Source organism: Podarcis liolepis (genome assembly GCF_965112155.1).
Source record: "Podarcis liolepis genome assembly, contig: HAP1_SCAFFOLD_78, whole genome shotgun sequence".
NCBI classification, from domain to species: Eukaryota; Metazoa; Chordata; class Lepidosauria; order Squamata; family Lacertidae; genus Podarcis; species Podarcis liolepis.
The window spans coordinates 52,377-67,224 of NW_028148822.1; the positions used below are offsets into that span (position 1 = coordinate 52,377).

General features: G+C 50.2%; 2 long non-coding RNA genes across 3 annotated transcripts; one reads left to right on the top strand and one right to left on the bottom strand.

Moving 5' to 3' along the window:
• Positions 1-737: 737 nt before the first annotated feature.
• Positions 738-5,984, bottom strand: LOC310699031. 2 transcript variants are annotated; one of them, XR_014521898.1, is made up of 3 exons: positions 5,923-5,984; positions 4,756-4,852; positions 738-2,736 (listed from the first exon to the last, which is right to left on the bottom strand). It is a non-coding gene; the product is annotated as an uncharacterized lncRNA (long non-coding RNA). The 2 variants fall into 2 exon arrangements; XR_014521899.1 differs by lacking the exon at positions 738-2,736 and having other exon boundaries at positions 4,632-4,852.
• A 141-nt stretch (positions 5,985-6,125) lies between these two features.
• Positions 6,126-8,999, top strand: LOC310699030. The gene is made up of 3 exons (XR_014521897.1): positions 6,126-6,427; positions 7,316-7,401; positions 8,820-8,999. It is a non-coding gene; the product is annotated as an uncharacterized lncRNA (long non-coding RNA).
• The last annotated feature ends 5,849 nt before the right edge of the window (positions 9,000-14,848 follow it).

A 14,848-nucleotide genomic window follows, 5' to 3' on the forward strand; every position in this document is an offset into this window, starting at 1 on the left:
AGGCAGACCGTTCTCTCCATCTCCCCCTTCTGCCTGCAAGTGTGCACAGGAAAGCGCACTCACTTCAAGAATCCTCGATTCCCCCACCCATTCCCTTTCTATGCCCAAGTAGGCTTAAGCACAAAACATATGGGTGATAAGAAATTCACAAAATTTGACATTAAGGAACGAAGCAAAGCCCATACACAGAACTATCAGTGGACCCGATTTCTTTCAGATGAACTGAAAGAGTAGGAGTAGAAAACAGGCAAACATCGTTTTTATTGCTATGCAAGACAGTACCAAAAGATGGTAGCATTTAACTGTTAGGTGTCACAGCCTAAAGTGAGGCAACTTTGCCATCATACATGAGCCTGCTCTAAGGGAATGCTCATGAGTATATAAGTGCTTTTCTTTAAAACACCTCTCTAAACGTTACAAACTGCTGCAAATTTCCAAAATGCATACAAATACGTGCCAGTGTTTGTCAATGTAAATGTAGACTTTCCATAGCATTTATTGCTCCAACTTTCCATGGCCTTTATTACTCCAACTTTATTTACTTTATTACTCCAACCCCAAATTGTCCAGCTTGTTGTGCATCTGGCTAGAAGTAGCATTTTCATTAGAGAAAACATCTCATAAAGAGATTTTTCTACACCTGTCTTCCTGACCCCCGGGGTTAGGGCACTTAGGGCTAGGGTATAGGGACTATACTTTTTTGGAAGCCTGTTTATTATGACTAGTTTCTGCAGTTGTGTTGGTGAAGGAAAACGCAGACAGATTCTGGTGCAAGCGCACTGCTTCAGGAGACAAGGGTCCCGTCCCAACGCTCACCCCCTCAAACCCAGAAGATCGCAAGACAATTTGGCTCCTACCGTGCTCAGAATGGGTGCTGCTCCTCATCCAGGCAGATGCTTAAGGTGGGATGAAGACCTTGTCTGTCATAATTAGGGAGGGAAGACAGATTAGGGGGGAGAAGGCAGACCGTTCTCTCCATCTCCCCCTTCTGCCTGCAAGTGTGCACAGGGAAGCCCACTCATTTCAGAAACCCTCGTTTTCCCAACCCTTTCCATGCCTTGTACCCAATGACACCAAGGAACAAAGCACAGCCCATACAGAGAAATATCAGCGGGCCTGATTTCTTTCAGATGTACTGAAAGTGTAGGCGTATAAAACAGGCACAATACAAGTAGCTACCATGGAAGGGGAAGTAGTTGGCAATCATACAACTAACTGGAAGGTATGTTTTCCTGTTTCTTCCTTCTGAAGCACATTTCAAAAGAATCCTATGATGCTGCATCTGGAAGAGACCTCTAGGGTCATCCAGCCCAGCCCACTGCAAGGCAGGAATATGCAGGAGAACCAGCAACCTTGGTTGTTCTGTCAGTCTTGCCCTATGAAAGGGCACTTTTAAGGCACTTTAAACTGCAGCTGCAAGTTGCGCCATGAAGCACCCCTTGCCATCCCCTTTTGCCGACTGGGAGCAGAGGAGGTGCTGCTTACAGTCTCCCCAGGAGCATTTCAACAGTCAGGAGGAGACCAGAAGCCTTCGGGGGGATTGTACATCTGCTAAGAACATTTAACACTATTTCTGTTTCTTCTCTCTGAAGCCCTTTCCAAAGAATAATGCTGGTAAATAAACCTCTGGAAGGGACCCCAATGGTATCCAGTCCAACCCGCTGCAATGCAGGAACATGCAGTTCCTTAGGGGGAACAATCCTGCAACCATGGTTGTGCAGCAAATGTTGCCCTCTTAAATGGCACTTTGAAAGCTACTTAGGTATAGTTCAGGGATCCCCACCTCTCCTACAGCTGCAAGTTCAGCCATGAAGCAAACATGGCCATGCACTATTCTTGACTGGAAACAGAGGAAGTGCTGCTTACATCCTCCCTGGGAGCATTTCAACAGTCAGGGGGAGGCCCTGATCCTGACCCCTAAGCCTAACCCCAAGCCTCTCCCTAAACCCACCCCTAACAATGACGCTAGACTTACAGCAGCAGACTTACAACTTCTGACCTTTGTCAAAGGTAAAGGGACCCCTGACCATTAGGTCCAGTCGTGTAGACTCTGGGGTTGCATGGCGCACCTCACTTTGTTAACAGAAGGAGCCAGCGTACAGCTTCCGGGTCATGTAAGAGGCTTCTGGCGAACCAGAGCAGCTCACAGAAACACTTTCAAAATCCTAGGTTGGCAGGAGCAGGGACCCTGCAAAGGGAGCTTATCCAGTCATGTGCATTTGAACTGCCGACCTTCTAATCGGCAAGTCCTAGGCTCTGTGGTTTAACCCACAGCGCAACCCGCGTCCCTTCTTTCTTACCTTTGACCCCTAGTTAAAAACTACTTTCTGTGGCCTTCTTTACTCCAACTCCAAATTCTCCAGCTTGTTGTGCATCTGGCTAAAAGTAGCATTTTCATTAGGGAAAACATCTCATAAAGAGATTTTTCTGCACCTGCGGCCTCAGGTATGCCTTGCAGGGCATCCCAAAACAAAACTATATTCCTGACCCAGGGCTTAGGGGCATTAGGGTTAGGGGATAAAGACTATAATTTTTGGTAAGCCTGTTTATTCTGAAAGTGGTGTTGGTGAAGGAAACGGCAGACTGATCCTGGTGCAAGCACAGGAGACAGGGGTCCCATCCCAACGCTCACCCTCTCAAACCCAGAGGATCCCAAGACAATTTGGCTCCTACCGTTCTCTGTATGGGTCCTGCTCCTCTTCCAGGCAGGCGCTGAAGGTGGGATGAAGGCCTTGTCTGTCATGATTAGGGAGGGAAGACAGATTAGGGGGGAGAAGGCAGAGCATTCTCTCCATCTCCCCCTTCTACTCAGAAGTGTGTGCAGGGAAGCCCATTCATTTCAGAAACCCTCGTTTTCCCCCACCCTTTTGTTCCCCCACCATGCATGAGTAGGCTTGTGCCCAAAACATAAGGGTGATAACAAATCTAACACTAAATCTAACATTAAGGAACGAAACACAGACAATTATCAGTGGGCCCAATTTCTTTCAGATGAACTGAAAGAGTAGGGATAAAAGAGGCACCCATCGTTTGTACTGCATCATTTACTCCACAAACTTGTTTCTTCTTTCTCAAGCACATTCCAAAGTATCATGATACTGCATATATACCTATATCTGGAAGGGACCCCAAAGGTCATCCAGCCCAGCCCACGGCAAGGCAGGAATATGCAGGAGAACCAGCAACCTTGGTTGTGCCGTCAGTGTTGCCCTATGAAATGGCACTTTTAAGGCACTTTAAACTGCAGCTGCAAGTTGTGCCATGAAGCACCCCTTGCCATCCCCTTTTGCTGACTGGGAGCGGAGGAGGTGCTGCTTACAGTCTCCCCAGGAGCTTTTCAACAGTCAGGAGGAGGCCTGAAGCCTTTGGGGGGATTGTACATCTGCTAAGAACATTTATACCTCCAGAAAAGGAAACTACCATGAGCCTGCTCTAAGGGAATGCTCATGAGTGTTTAAAGGGCTTTTCTTTAAAACACCTCTCTTAACATTACAAACTGTTGCATACATCCGTGCCAGTGTTTGTCAATGTAAATGATTCAACTGGCTTTTGGTTTTGGCCCCGTTGCAGGGGCTCAGCCCACTTAGTGTCCTGCCATTGGGGCTCCCAGCCTATATGCATAGCGGGGGACAGGCTTAAATCTTTGCTTTGCCCCTGCTGTGGAGCACATTGCACAGTTGATTTTTAAGGGCTGACACACACAACCACCCCCAAACTGTATTCTGAAGCACTTTCCAAAGAATCATATGATGGTGGGTGAGTGGGTGAGTATATATCGGGAAGGGACCCCAAGCGTCATCCACTCCAACCTGCTACAAGGCAGGAATCCACCCTTCTGCAGCTGCAACTTCGGTTCCGCCAGGAAGCCCCCTTGCCATCCCCTTTTGTCCTGCCTGAAGTTCTCGGGCTGATATGCTAACCTCCAGGCAAAGGAAAAACCATGAGCCTACTCTGAAGACTCATAAATGTAGAAAGTGCTTTTCTTTAGAGCACCTCTCTTAACACTGCAAGCTGATGCAAGTGTCCCCAACTGGTGTGAAGTTGCTGGTTTGTGAATATTAAATATTCCTACTTTATTGATCTGAATTACTCAAACGGCTTTTAGTGCTGCCCACTACAGCAGGGGCTGGTCCCCATTTCTTCTTCTGCTGTTCAATTCAGAGTATCTGCTCAAAAATCAAACAGAAAGCAATGGAGGGTTGCCATTAAGGCTGGGGCGAGAGGGCAAACTGGGTCTTCTAGACCCAAACTGGGTTTTGGATGCTCCATTAGACAAACCAGCCAGCTCTGCCTCTCTAATTCACTGGGCTTGCTTGCAAATTAATTCTCTTTTTTAATTTATGCCTCTTCCAAAACATTTATCTTAAGATTTAACGTGCAAGTGTACCACTTTTGGATCTCTGGTTGGATTATGTGGATAAATCGATAGATGAAAAATCGGTGTCTTGAGTAATTACCTGGTTATAGCAATGGTTCATCTGAATAAATTAAGTTTCCAACCCATTGCTTTGTCGCCTTTTGATAGCCTAACAAGAACAGGAAAAAGGAGACATACCTCACCAGCATAGAAGCCAGGAGGCTCTAGCCTACCCCAATCAAATAAATAAAATTATTCAAGTATATTTTTACTGTACTGTACTGTGGTGGTTACGGGGGATGAGGCCAAGCCCCACTTCGGTGGGTGTAATATATCAGGAGTGGGTTTTTTAAAAAATGTTCTTATATGTTAATGTCTTTCTATTGTTTCCCTTTTACCTTCATGACTTTTCCGACATCTTCTCTTCTCCCTTCATCACGCGAAGTTTCCTCCTCCTCCTCCTCCTTTTCAGAACAGGAATTCAGCAGAGCAGACCTAAGAAATATCAATAATGTCAATTATTTTCACAAGAAGGGAATGAGGGTTCCCCATCAAAGCAAACATATATGTCTAGCCCAGATTCAAATGGAAGAAAGAAACAAGTGGGAAAGGAGCCTCCTCTCCCTAGGAGCCATCATATGGACTAACTGGAAGAAATGTGTTTTTCTTCTTTATTTTTTCTTGTTTATTCTTGTTTCTTCTTTCTGAAGCACTTCCCCAAGAATCACATAATGGTGCATCTAGCTGGAAGGGACCCCAAGGGTCATCCAGTCCCACCCGCCGCAAGGCAGGAATCTGCGAAGGAACCACAAGGGTTCATTTAATAATAATAATAAGTAGAGGAATTGGGATCTAGAGGAATTAGCTGGTTACAAAAGCACCGCTTCAAGCAGCTTCCAAAACATTAAAGGCGGCCTGAGGGGGAAAGCAATGGAGATCTGCACTTTATTTTATATAAAAAATAAATTATTACCATTATCACAGTCAGTTACTCTGGAGTTGCTTCTCCCCCAATTCCAATATATAAAAATAGTATACTGCTAAGGCTTGGGGGGGAAGAGGCTGTGTCCCACTTGGGTGGCTGTGATTTAGAATAATAATAATTTAACATTTAATGATATTAATAATGTATTGCTATTTCCCAGCCCCCAACAGAATATTTTTTTAAAACCGACAAAACATCATACACTACAAACTTCCCTCACCCTTTTATAATAACAATAATAATAATAATAAAATTAAATGATAATAAGAATGTATTACTCTTTCCCAGGCACCAAGAGAATTTTAAAAAACGATAAAACGACAAATTTCCCTCACCCTTTAACAAGAATACGCATTACAATAATGATAACAATTTAAAAATGAAGGATAATCCTCATTTCTTCCCCTTCCACAACAGAATATTAAACAATTCGACAAAACGTAATATATCCCAAACTTCCCTCAGCCTTTTCTAATTATAATAATAATAATAATAATTTTAAAAGCAATGATGATAATCCTTTATCATTATTTCCCGCCCGCTCCCAACAAAAGAGTCTTAAAAACTCGACCAAACTCACGCGCTTCCCTCGAGAAAATGGCGAAGGAGACGCTGAAGAGAAAACGCGCCCAAGGCATGGCCCCGCCCACAGCCCGACCTGGGATTGGCCCAGAGGCCGACCTATCGCCGCCGAGTTTACTGCTGCTGCGGCTGCGGGCGCGTGCGTGGAGCGAGGGGGTTCCTAGGGCGGCCATTTTGGGCCAGGGCAAAGGGACTGGAAAGAGGGGGGAAGAAAGGGCAGAAGACGCGCCACCGCCGCCATGTTGGTTGAGGGCCTTCGACGGCGATAGGTCGGCCTTTGAGCCAATCCCAGGCCGGGCTGTGGGTGGGGCCAGCCCTTTCCCGCTTTTTCTCCTCCCAGCTGTTTCTCAGCTGCTTCTCCTCAGCTCTTTCCCACGCCCGGGACGCCAAGGCAGTTTTGGCGCCTTTTTATTACAATAAAGGATTATTAGCAGTACTTTTAAAATTATTTTTATTTTTATTATTGGAAAAGGCGTGGTGAAGTTTGCAATACAGTATGTTTTGTCCCGTTTTTAATATTCTGTGGGGAGCAGCTGGGGAAGGGGAATAAATGAGGATTGTCCTTCATTTTTAAATTGTTATCATTATAATTATAATGGTTATTCAGCTAAAAGGGTGAGGGAAGTTTGTAGTATATTATGTTTTCCCATTTTTTAAAAACAATACTCTGTTGGTGGCTGGAAAATAGTAATAAATTATTATTATTAAATGTTAAATTATTATTATTATTATTATTATTATTATTAATCACACCCACCCAAGTGGGACACCCTAAGCCTTAACAGTATTGTATTTTTATTTATTCGAATTGGGGGGAGAAGCAACTCCAGAGGAACTGGCTGTAATAATAATAATTCTAATTATTATTTATATAAAATAAAACTTCACATCTCCATTGCTTTCCCTGTCAGGCTGCCTTTAAAACTGTATTGGAAACTGTAGCTGAACAGTGTATTGTTCAGATGAAGCACTGCTTGGTTTTGTAACCAGCTCATTCCTCCAGATCCCAATTCCTCCACTTATTATTATTATTATTATTATTATTATTATTATTATTATTATTACAAAATGAACCCTATTGGTTCCTTCGCAGATTCCTGCCTTGCAGCGGGTGGGACTGGATGACCCTTGGGGTCCCTTCCAGCTAGATGCACCATAATAATAATAATAATAATAATAATAATAATAATAATAATAATAAATTATATGATTCTTGGGGAAGGGCTTCAGAAAGAAGAAACACATTTCTTCCCGTTTGTCGTCTGCTGGCTCCTTTCCCACTTGATTCTTTCTTCCACTGCAATCTGGGCTGGACATATTCGATGTCTGCTTGGACGGGGACCCCTCTTTCCCTTCTTGTGAAAATAATTGACATTATTGATATTTCTTAGGTCTGAATTCCTGCTCTGAAAAGGAGGAGGAGGAGGAAACTTCGCGTGACGAAGGGAGAAGAGGAGGTGGAGGAAAAGTCATGAAGGTAAAAGGGGAAAAATAGAAATAGAAATTAACATACAACACATAAGAACATTTTTAAACCACCCCAGTCCTGATATATCCCACCGACCCCCCAAACAGTACAGTACAAATCCAGTAAAGTGTTTGTATTTATTTGATTGGCACCTCCTGGCTTCCCCCATGTTGGTGAGGTTTGTCTCGTTTTCCTTTTCTAAAGGGGACAAAGCAATGGGTGGGAAACTTAATTTCTTCCGCTGAACCATTGCTTGAACCCGGTACCATATTTTTGGCTCCAGAGGACGCCCGTTTCCTCCCCTAACAAGGAAGGGGAAATGTCTGTGCGTCTTGTGGGGCGAAGCCAGCCAGAGCTGAGCCGGGAGGAGGGAGGGAGGGAAGGGGATCCATGCAGCGGATTCCCTCCTCCCAGGCTCCCTTTGCAAAGCGGGAGGGGAGCCCCTTACCCTCGGGTCAGCAGCTCCTCTCCCACTTTCCTGCTTCCAATCTGAGCGGAGGATCCATGGCTCCGCTTCCTTCCCTCCTCCGTGCTTGCTTGGAAAGGGAAAGGGGGGAAAGGGGGCAGGAAATAGATGGCGGGCAGGAAGACACAACCCCCCTTGGACCACTGGAAAGGCCACCTCAGCCTCCCCAGATTCCCTCTGAGGCGGCCAGGCTAATCTCGAGGGCCAGAAGAGCTGGAAATTGCATGGACTGTTTATTGAAAGACGAAAACATGCGCAGACGGGAAAGACAGCCTCCCAGGGTCCTGGGCACAACCCACGCTGGATATTCACACAGGGTCCATGGGTGGCATTGGCAGCTGGAGGAGCAGCCTGGTGAAAGAGCAAGGCCTGGTTTCAAGCTGAAGATCAGCTCTTTCGGGGTGGCCTCAAACAACCCTTTGGCTGCAAGGGGAATTCCCCCTCCCTTCATTCAGGGTGTGCCTGCCCTTTCCCCTAAGCTGAAAAAGCACCTTCAAGAGGGTGATGGGAGGCGACACGGTCGTCTTCCAGATGTGCAAAGAACCGCCCTCGCCACGCTAAACGGGACAGAAAGCCTCACACAGATCTGAAGCATAAATGGGAACCTAGGAACCTGACCCACTGCTCCATCTAGCTCAGTAATGTCAACACTGACTGGCAGCAGTTGGCCAGAGTTTCAGGCCTGGAGAAGCCGGGGATTGAGCGTGTGGTGTTCTGCAGGCAAAGCCACTGAGGTTACAGCTATTCCCTTTAAAAACAAACTAAGATTGTAGTCCCATCTGCCTCTGCTCCAACGTAAATCGGAGCCAGGGCACACAATATCAGTTTCGGGCATCTAAAACTATGAAAATGGGCTTATATACCTTGAGTTTCTGACGCTGCTCAACCGCATACTCAGTCAAATGTGGATGCCAAACAAATGAACTTTGTGGTTAACCCTGAAGCCTGTCTCTTTCTCTAGAATGCGTCTGATGGGCGTTTGCGCTGCCTCCCTTGGTTCTCTCGGCCTGATGCGTTTTTAGGCTTGGCTGGTCCTGGAGTATTGCAGTTGCTCTGGCCATTTCTCCGGCTCATTCTTGAAACAGCCTGGAGAGATCTCCTGTAAGTCCCACTTCCTCTGGCAGTAGTAATGGCCACACGGGGGCGCTGTTTATTTTCCTATTGAGGTCTATTCCAGTAATGGCCACACGAGGTCACTGTTTATTTTTCTATTGAGGTCTATTCCAGTAATGGCCACATGAGGTCACTGTTTATTTTCCTATTGAGGTCTATTCCAGTATTGGCCACACAGGGTCACTGTTTATTTTCCTAAATAAAAAAATTCCTTCCTTCCAGTAGCACCTTAAAGACCAACTAAGTTAGTTCTTGGTATGAGCTTTCGTGTTGGTCTTTAAGGTGCTACTGGAAGGAAGGAATTTTTTTATTTTGACTATGGCAGACCAACACGGCTACCTATCTGTAACTGTTTATTTTCCTATTGAGGTCTATTCCAGTATTGGCCACACGGGGTCACTGTTTATTTTCCTATTGAGGTCTATTCCAGTAATGGCCACACGGGGTCACTGTTTATGTCAGGGCTGCCGCCCAGTCCCAGCTCACATAGGACCAAGTCAGCCAGCGTTCAGTTTCAAAGAGTCTTTATTGGATTACAGGTTCCATTTCCAAACTGCAACGTGCAGCCCTACTTCTTCTAGGTCAGAACGACGAAGACCCGTCTGAGTCTCCGCCTCTAGCGCACCAGCTTAATACCCTAGCCTTGCTCCACCTCCTGCGCCTTTCCTTCCGTCTCTGGGTCCTCCTGCCCCCCTGGGTCTCTCCCTTCCTACTCTCTTCTGACGCGGACCCCCCTGACCCTTCCGCCTCCTTGCGGCGGGCTTTGGGACCCGGCTCACTCTCTGGGCTGCTGACTGCGCCAGCTTCCGCTACATTTGAACTTGGCGCGCGCGCCCAACTCTCCACTTTCCTCTTGATCGTTTCCTCGCTCCCCGAGGTGGGCGTGACTACTCCTGACTCATGCCCTCCCTCCTTCTGAAAGTCTCCGGAGCCCGATATCTGGTCCCCTTTTCCCCGCTGCTCCCGGCTGGGCACGTGGGTCCCGATCTCCAACTGCTGCTTTCTGATCCCTCTCTGGACCCTTCTTCCTGGGGTGTCCCCCTGCTCTGCCCCCTTGCTCTGGCTGCTGGCGCTCCCTTCTGGGAATCCTCGGACTCGCTAGACAGGCTCGGTGATCTCGGGTCGTCATCCCCACTCATCCTTCCTTCGTATTCCTCCCCCTCGCTCTCTGTCTCCTCCCTTCTCTGCGTCTCTGCTCCTGAACCCCTGACATCCATCCCCCCCTCGAAGCCCCCCCTTCCCCCCTCCCCGCTTTCAAGGGTGGTTGGTGGGTGCTCCGTCATCACGGGAGTGAATGTCGGATACAGTTCGCTCCCCGTTGCTGACCGCCAACTGAAGACCTCCGAGTCTTCCTCCCCGCGTTCGTCAACGGTGGTCTCCTCCGCCTCCATTTCGGTGCCGCCGTGCTCGAAACCAAGGTCCTCCCCGCAAACGTCCATGTCAGTCTCTGCGTCTGTCGCTGGACCCGGTGTCTCCTGCCACTTCCGGCGCCACTGCTCCTCTGGCCGATCGTCCCACCAATACGAGTTGTCGGACGCCGAACCCTCCGGTGACCCCTCTGGGGAACGTGTGCGCGGTGCGGGTTCCCCTTCCGAGTCGAAGCCATGGAACGTGCTGGAGGAAAGCGTGGGCGTGAACAACCAGTCGTCGAAGAAGCCCGCTGGCATAGGTCTGTGTGGGAAAAGGGCATGAAACTCATCCTTGAGCAGGGGTTCCTCCAAGGCGTAGTCCGGCACCCAGCTATTAGCACTGGCCCGGGTGCCCTCCCTTGCTAGGAGATATTCTACTCCGTCTTCCCCCCATCTGGAGTCCAAAATCTCCGTGACTTCGTTGATGGGGTCCTGCTGTGGCAATCTTCCCTCCTCCGTCCGCTCCGGAGACTGACTCGGTGCCGTTCCTGGTTCCTGGAACCTGTGCGGTGCCCTGTAGGGAGTGAGCACCGACCTGTGGAACACCGGATGCATCCTGGAACCCTCTGGTAGCACCAGCCGGAAAGCCACCGGGTTGATCTGCGCTTCGACTCGGTATGGACCGAGTTGCTTGTGCCCCAGCTTTCTCTTGGCTAACGATCGGGTCGGCACCGCGTGGGCTGCCAACCATACCCAGTCTCCCACTCGGATCTCCTCGCCCACTCGCCTGTGCTTGTCAGCTTGGACCTTGTATGCGTGCTTCGCCAGCTCCAGCTGCCGTCTGAGTTGATCGTGGACCTCTTGCAACTCAGATGCGAAGGCGTCCGCCGTCTGTGGTTCCCCTTCCCCCACTCTGTCCAGTCCCGGGAAGGTTCTGGGATTCCTCCCATTGTTGGTGAAGAACAGCGTCACCCCTGTGGATACGTGTTTCGTGTTGTTGTAGGCGAATTCGGCGAGCGGCAGGTAATCCACCCACGTCGCAGGCTGTTGATTGGCATAGCATCTCAGGTACTGCTGCATGATGGCATTGACCCTCTCCGCTTGCCCGTTGGTCTGCGGGTGCCTTGCCGATGTCAGGTTGATCTTGACGTTCAGGAAGCCCATCAGCTTTTGCCAGAAATTCGAGATGAACTGGCGTCCGCGGTCGGACAGTATAGACCGCGGCAGCCCGTGCACTTTGAACACGTGATCTATGAACAATTTGGCTGTTTGTTCTGCCGTGGCCACCTTCGCACACGGTATGAAATGTGCCATCTTGGTGAACAAGTCCACTACCACTAGTACAGCTGTCTTGCCTCTCGAGCTGGGTAGATCCGTGACAAAGTCCAGGGCCACTCTCTCCCATGGTTCAAACGGCATTTGCAGCGGTTCCAGTAGTCCCGCCGGTGGTTTGTGCACCGGCTTGGCCCTCTGGCAGGTGTCGCACCTCGCGACGTAGTCCGCGACTTCCCCCCTCAGTCTGGGCCACCAAAAGTCTCTTGCGACCAATTCCACCGTTTTTTCTGTGCCAAAGTGCCCGGCCGTGGGTGCGTCGTGCAGCTGCTGCAGTACCCGGGCGCGAAGTTCGTCTCCCGGCACGTAGACGGCCCCTTTACGTAAGAGCAAGCCGTCTCGTATCTGGAACTCGTCGCCCTTCGCCGCGCCCTTGTGCACCTCTGCCATCTTCGCCTGCGCGAATGAGTCGTCCGTCAACGCCCGTCGCACCGCATCCAGGTCTACTGTGGCTGAAGCGCACGCCCACGCTGTTGGCGCGAAGATGTGCATGGCCGCCGCTGGCGTCGCCTCTTCGAGGTACTGCGGTTTTCGGGACAGTGCATCCGCCATGATGTTGGTGTCGCCCGGGACGTACTCAATCCGGAAATTGAAGTCAGCAAAGAACTCCGCCCAACGGATCTGCCTCTGGTTCAGGAACCGAGCCGTGCGCCAGTGCTCCAGATTCTTGTGGTCCGTGCAGACCTGCACCGTGTGCTTGGCGCCGATCAGGAAGTGCCTCCACGCCTTGAAAGCTGCATGAATGGCAAGCAGCTCCCTATCCCAGATGGTGTAGTTCTGCTCCGACTTGCTGAGCTTTCTGGAGTAGAACGCCCCCGGCCTCCAGACCCCCTGCGGGTCCCTCTGCAGCAGTACCGCTCCCACTGCTCTATTGGACGCGTCTGTCTCCACCCTCAGCGGTCTGCTGGGGTCGATATGCAGCAGTTGCTCTTCCGACGCGAAGAGACGCTTGAGTGTCTGAAAGGACCGCTCCGCCTGCTCCGTCCAGATGAATTTCTTTTTCTTGGAGCTTAGCGTGTCCGTAATAGCTGCCGTCTGCATCGCGAACCCCTTGATAAACTTGCGATAGAAATTGGCGAATCCGACAAACCTCTGGACCTCTTTCCGGTTGCGCGGGCTCTTCCAATCCAACACCGCACGCACCTTGGCGCTGTCCATGGCTAGCCCCTTGTCCAACAGCTTGTAACCCAAGAAATCCACCTCCGTCGTGTCGAACTGGCACTTCTCCAGTTTGGTGTACAGTCTATGCTGCTGCAGCCTCTTCAGCACCTCCCGAACGTCCTGGTCGTGTGCTTGCTGCGAGTCAGAGAATATCAGGATGTCATCCAGAAAGCAGACGCACTTCTTGTAGAGGAGTCCCGCCAACACGTGATGCATAAAAGCTTGAAAACAGTGAGAACCGTTTTGCAAACCAAACGGCATCACTCTGTATTCGTAGGTGCCCAGAGGCGTGAACATGGCTGTCTTCCACTCATCGCCCTCCCTCATGCGGATGAGATTGTACGCTCCTCGCAGGTCCAACTTGGTGAACACGCGTCCCTTGCGCACCGTCGCCAGCAGGTCGTCAATCCTGGGCATAGGGAAATCGGAGGGCTTGGTCATTCTGTTTAAGAGGCGGTAATCCACGACCAATCTTTTTTGGGGCGTGTCCTTCTTCTTCACGAAGAAAACAGGACTGCCCCCTACTGCGCTGGACTCCCGGATGAAACCGCGCTGCAAATTGTGATCGATGAACTGTTTGAGTTCCTGTAGTTCGTCCTCAGACATGGAATATAGCTTCCCCTTCGGCAGCGTCGCCCCTGGCAGGAGGTCAATCTTGCAGTCATATTGCCTGTGCGGTGGTAGCTTGTCTGCCTCTTTCTCGCAGAAGACCTCCAGAAAGTCCGCGTATTTGTGGGGAACTGCTTGCAACGTTCCCAACTGCAGTTGTGAGTCCTCCTCCTCCCCCTCCTGCCTGGGCAGGATGCAGTGTTCTGCGCAGTAAGAGGAGCCGAAGATCAGCTGTCGCTGGTACCAAGCCAGCGTTGGACTGTGCCTGTCCAGCCAACTCATGCCCAACACAATGGGCGTGTCCGACAGTCGGGTGACATTAAAACTGATGACTTCCCTGTGATTACCAAGTTGCATCACCATTGGTGGCGTCTGCTTCACCACCTGCCCCCCTAGCAACTCTCTGCCATCCACTGTGACGACTTGCAGGGGCAGAGTGGCAGGCAGCAGCTTTATAGCGTGCTGCTCCACAAAATCCTGTGCTATAAAGTCTGCGTTGCTTCCAGAATCCACAGAAAGCGGCACCTCGATGGTGACGCCATTGGGTAGCTGGAGAGACGCTGTGAGCTGCACTACTGGTTTGGGTGGGAGGGGGTCCGTGGGTTGCAATATCGCTGGGGACTGCGTCACTGATGCGTCTGGCTGGGCCCCAGTGCCTCTGTCTCCAGCCAGACATCGTCGTTTCCCTGCTGGGCTTCGCTGCATTGCGTGGCCGCTTTCACCGTTGCGGAGGCTGCAGTGTGCTTGGAGCTCCTCTGGGGACACTCTTTCGCCAAGTGTTGAGGGCTCTCACATATGTAACACTTCCTGGTCCCTCTAGGAGGTTTGGTCTTGACTGCCGCCGGTGCAGAGGCTCTGCTAGCTGACTGAGCTCTGGCGCCTCCCACCTCCATAGGTTCCACTCCCCCTCCCGGCGGAGGTGTGGATTGCGCACGCGCTGCTTCCCTTGGAACGAAAGAGAAACTTCTCGCTGCTTCGCGCCCTCCACGTCCTTCATCTCTGCACCATGGACGTTCTTCCAGCCTCACCCCCACAGTCAGCGCCCGTTGGACCACCTCCTGCGTGCTTCGGGGCCTCTCCCCCCTCGCAATTTCATCCTTCACAGCAGAGCTCAGGCCCTCCCAGAACAGGTCCCTGACTGGGGGCGAGTCCCGGTCCCATTCCAATGCACTGACCAGCGCAAAAAAGCGGGCGTGATACTGCCGGACGCTCGCCCTCCCTTGTTTCAGTCCATGAATCTCCCGTCGGGCAAGATCCACATCAATGGTAGACAAAAAACACGCATCCATCGCTTTGATAAAGGCATCTGCACTCTGAAGCGCCGGATCTTTATCCCTCCACAAATTGCGCAGCCACGCTTTCGCATCCCCATACAAATGGGATAGTATAAACCCCACTTTCTCTTCCTCATCTCTAAAGTCTTTTG